Below are 5456 nucleotides of genomic sequence, written 5' to 3' on the forward strand. Positions count from 1 at the left end.
CAGGCCTTATTATCTATTTCTGCAACTGTCAGCATTGTTTCTTATCATTTCCGCAGGTCTTGTAGCTTACCAAGGTCTGTGCTGCTGACTCATCCTTACCTACTGTCTCAGCAAAACTACATCCTGCCAGTAAGTAGCAAACAAAATCCATGATCATTTCAGAATTTCCCAGCAGTCTCATTTTGCTCAAGTTGACAGTTCTGAGTTCTTCTAATCGCGGGAGTCAAGTCCATTCTTTTAGTCTTTTTTAAAAACAGATATTAATAGCCCACACTGAAAAGCCCCAAATCCTTCAGTGGGGATATTATAGAGCAATAAATCACATTCAAAGTGAATTGAAAATCTGTTTAGTGGTGCAGTACTGAGCTGTAAACATCAGGAAAGACCCAGTTGAATCCCTGCTCTGTGAGTTAATCAATCTCAGTCAGGATGTTGATGGTTGTACTAAATTCCCTCCAGGTAGTGGAAGGAGAAAATATTGTAAGTGTACCCAGTGACCTCGGTTGTAAAATATGTGTTTGTAGATGTATGGTGCTGATAAGTGCTACCCATCACGGTTGAATATCCTGCTAACAATCACGTCCTGTATTCACAAATGAGGAATGAGCACTTTGGCAAGCTACAAGAAGGTTGCCTGAGCTTTTGAAATTGTGCACCAGTGTGGGTCATTCTTTTGTGGAAGGAGTAAGAGAAAATTGTATAAAGAAACCAGAAGAATTTCAGATTTAGTCACAAATACCCAAATTTGACCTTATTTGGGTTCAGAGGTGTCTCCACAACTAAAGTGCATTTATATAGCATCTTTCATGACCTCAGAATGTCCTAAGGCTCCCCACACCCAATGGAGTACTGTTTGAATTGTCATCACTGGTGTAATGTAAGGAAATGCAGCAGCCAATATCTGCACAGCAAGATTTCTCAAACAGCGAGGAGATAATTGACCTCTATAAATGATCTGTTTGTTTTTAGTGATGTTGTTTGAGGGGAAAATATTAGTCAAGACACCAGGAAAAACTCCTCTGCTCTTCTTTAAATAGTGCCATGGAACCTTTTACATCCACCTGAGGGGTCAGAAGGGGCCTTGGTTTAATGTCTCATCCAAAAGACGGCTCCATTGAGGTGTCACCCTAGATTATGTGCTCGTCTCTAGAATGGGGCTTGAAACACAACCTAGTGGCTCTAATGCAGAAATGCTACCACTGAGCGAAGGCTGACACCCTAGCTCTCTCTGCATATGCAACATAATTTCCTGTGCTCTTGTGCAAGTTGCTTTATCAACTGACTGTGTGTAACTCTATCTAGATCCAAGAAAAAAGACAATATTTGATAATCATTGCTCTTAAAACATATGAATCCCCAGTCGTTTAGAAAAGTGTGTCTGTGTCCATCCCCAGTAGTTTGATAATGGGGTGCATTTCTGTGTCTAATCCCCAGTCGTTTAGTGATGATTTCTATCTTTTTATGTCCAGCCTAGAGTTAAGGTGTTGTTCGACATTTATCAACACATTTATAGGCCAGTTTGATGGTACACAATAGATGTGGTATTGATATACAGTTAGTCGTACAAATAAAGGATATTTATCAAGATGAATCGCTAGGGTAGGAATTGTGAGGCTGCACTGTGGCGGATTGGAGACTTGCTAGACACGAGTATTATATTAATGACCTGGACTTGGGTATAGAGGGTATAATTTCAAAGTTTGCAGATAATACGAAACTTGGAAATATAGTAAACAATGTGGAGGATAGTAACAGACTTCAGGAGGATATAGACAGCCTGGTGAAATGGGCAGACACATGGCAGATTAAATTTAACACAGAGAAGTGTGAAGTAATGCATTTTGGTAGGAAGAATGAGGAGCAGCAATATAAACTAAATGGCACAATTTTAAAGGGATGCAGGAACAGACAGATCTGGTGGTGCACATACACAAATCCTTGAAGGTAGCAGGACAAATTGAGAAGGCCGTTAAAAAAGCATTTGGGATCCTGGGCTTCACTAATCGGACATAGAATACAAAAGCAAGGAAGTTCTGCTAAACCTTTATAAAACACTGGTTATGCCTCAGCTAGAGTATTGTGTCCAATTCTGTGAACCACATTTTAGGAACGATGTCGAGGGTGATGAAGAGATTTACTAGAATGGTACCAGGAACGAGGAACTTCGGTTATGTGGAGAGACTGGAGAAGCTGGGGTTATTCTCCTTAGAACAGAAAAGGTTAAGGACAGATTTGATAGAGGTGTTCAAGATCATAAATGGTTTTGAGAGTAAATAAGGAAAACTGTTTCCAGTGGCAGAAGGGTCGATAACCAGAGGACACAGATTTACGATTATTGGCAAAAGAGCCAGAGGCGACTTGAGGAAATTTTTTTTACTCAGTGAATTGTAATGATCTGGAATGCACTGCCTGAAAGGGTGGTGGAAGCAGATTCAATAGTAACATTCAAAAGAGAATTGGATAAATACTTGAAGGGAAAAAAATTACAGGGTTATGAGGAAAGATCAGGGGACTGGGATTAATTGGATAGCTCTGTCAAAAAGCCGGCACAGGCACGATGGGCTGAATGGCCTCCATCTGTGCTGTAAGTGCTATGATACTATACTATTCGAGCCTAGTGACGCTGTGCGCTGGAGCGGATCCTTGCAATTTCTGCCCTATTAAGTGGATTTAAGCTTGAAGAATGGAACTGCAGGTGTATGTAGAATATTGTGGAGTTTTGCTCAATTATCTTTTAGTGAACAGGGAGTCATAGAACTAGGAGCAGGCCATTCAGTCCCTTGAGCATGTCCCACTATTCAATTAGATCATAGCTAATCTGTATCTCAACTCCATTTACCTAACTTTGACCATATCCCTTGAAACCTTTACTTAATAAAAATTTATCACTTCTCAGTCTTTAAAATTTCAGTTGACCAAGCATCCACGGCTTTTTGGGCGAAAAAGGCATTGTGTGAAAAAGACATTGAGATAATTGTTTCATGATATGGTAAGTTACATAAGGTACGTGAAAGAGTTAGGTCTATCAGCCTAACATTGGTGATGGGCTAACTTTTAGAGACAATAATCTGAGACAAAATTAATTGTCGCTTGGAAAAATATGGGTTAATAAATGACAACCAGCATGGATTTGTTAAAGGCAAATTGTGTTTAACTAACTTGACTGAATTCTTTGATGAAGTAATGGAGAGGGTTAATGAGGGTAGTGCAGTTGATGTTGTGTATATGGACTTTCAAAAGGCATTTGATAAAGTACCACATAATAGACTTGTTAGCAAAATTAAAGTCCATGGGACTAAAGAGGCAGAAGCAGCTTGGATATGAAATTGGCTAAGAGACAGAAAGCAGAGAGTAGTGGTGAACGGTTGTTTTTCAGTCTGGAGGGAAGTATACAGTGGTGTTCCCCAGGGGTCGGTATTAGGACCACTGCTCTTTTAGATATATATTAATGACTTGGACTTGAGTATACAGGGCATAATTTCAATGTTTGCAGATGACACGAAACTCAGAAATGTAGTAAATGAGGAGGTTAGTAACAGACTTCAGGAGGACAAAGACTAGTGAAATGGGCAGACACATGGCAGATACAATTTAATGCAGAGAAGTGCGAAGTGATACATTTTGATAGGAAGAATGAGGAGAGGCAGTATAAACTAAATGGTGCAATTTTAAAGGAGATGCAGGAACAGAGAGACCTGGGTGTGCACAAATCTTTGAAGGTGGCAGGACAAGTTGAGAAGGCTGTTAAAAAAGCATTTGGGATCCTGGGCTTTATAAAAGATGCATAGAGTACAAAAGCAAGGAATTTTACTAAACCTTTATTAAACACTGGTTAGGCCCCAGCTGGAGTATTGTGTCCAATTCTGGGCACCATACTTTTAGAAAGGATGTCAAGGCCTTAGAGAGGGTGCAGCTGTTTACTAGAATGGTACCAGGGATGTGGGACTTCAGTTATGCGGAGAGTCTAGAGAATGTGGGGTTCTCCTTGAAGCAGAGAAGGTTAAGGGGCGATTTGATAGAGGTGTTCAAAATTATGAACGGTTTTGATAGAGTAAATAAGGAGAAACTGTTTCGAGTGGCAGAAGGGTCGGTAACCAGAGGACACAGAATTAAGGCAATTGGCAAAAGAACTAGAAGCAAGATGAGGAGGCATTTTTTTATGCAGTGAGTTGTAATGATCTGGAATGCGCTGCCTGAAAGGGTGGTCGAAGTAGATTCAGTAATAACTTTCAAAAGGGAAATGGATAAATACTTGAAGGGGAAAAATTTGCAGAGCTACGGGGAATGGGCAGAGGAGTGGGACTAATCTGACAGCTCTTTGGCACAGGCACAATAGGCCGAATGGTCTCCTTCTGTGCTGTATCATTCTATGATTCAATGATGAGCTGAATGGACTTTTCTCATGCAATGTTTTATGTTCTAAGAACAATTGGAAAAAAAAATGAATGAAAAGATCTGGTCCAACATTTGTAATCAGGCCCATCACACTTTGGTGTTGCCGTATAGGGACATTTTGCAGAAGAAACAGGGAACTACAACCAGACTAGTTCAGAGCACCATCCATCTACCAACTCCCTGTAATTTGGACTTGGCTCTTGTCCCTGTTAATGTAATGTCGACAAATTTCAGGATGGGATCGAGATAGGCAAGAGTGGTTCAATATTTCAGCCCTCAGTAAAAGAGGCAATGGAATCAAACCTGAGAACGATGTTTTGTAAGGAGGTCAGAGAGGGCTGTGTAAGGTTTCAGAACTAGTGTGTAAAGCACGAATTCAGTCAGGTAGATTGAATTCATGCTATGGAACTTAGTGATCGGTGACTCAGCCAATCACAGCTAGGTGATGTGTGCAAAGGAAGTATTTGTATGCATTAAATTCAAATTAGATGTGACTGACAGAAGTGCTTCAAGTCAAATGTTTTATCATGGGATGGTTTCATAGAAACATAGGAGCAAATTACAATGGGATAATTTTTATAAACGTGCCTGGGAAATGGCTCGACATTTTGAGTACGTACATAAGCAAATTACAATTTGAAATGGTATAAGCAGTAGTTTTCATCTGTTCTTTCATTCAGATAATTCCTTAACAGCACTCTGGTCTATGTTTGAGTTCCACACCAGCCATGTACTTGATGGTTTTGTCAGTTCATAGTAGTTATCCAAATGGGACACCTTATACTACCTCTTCGAAATGGGAATGTACTTACGAAATGACTTTCCTGCAGTTCTTGCCTGAGCATGAAGTTGATATTAGAAGTGTGGGCACATTGTGAAATCTGCCAGCTGAATGAGATTGGATAGAGGCCAAGGTAGGGGAAAGAGAAGGTCTATACAAATCTTAAAACATTTAAATGGATGAATTAATTGGACCAGCCATTGTGTACATCACACAAGTGCATTAGATCCAGATCATGTTGCAATTCATATGCAGAATCATAGCTGAATGTGAAAGTAAC

This window comes from Heptranchias perlo, chromosome 11 (genome assembly GCF_035084215.1).
Source record: "Heptranchias perlo isolate sHepPer1 chromosome 11, sHepPer1.hap1, whole genome shotgun sequence".
Taxonomy (NCBI): Eukaryota; Metazoa; Chordata; class Chondrichthyes; order Hexanchiformes; family Hexanchidae; genus Heptranchias; species Heptranchias perlo.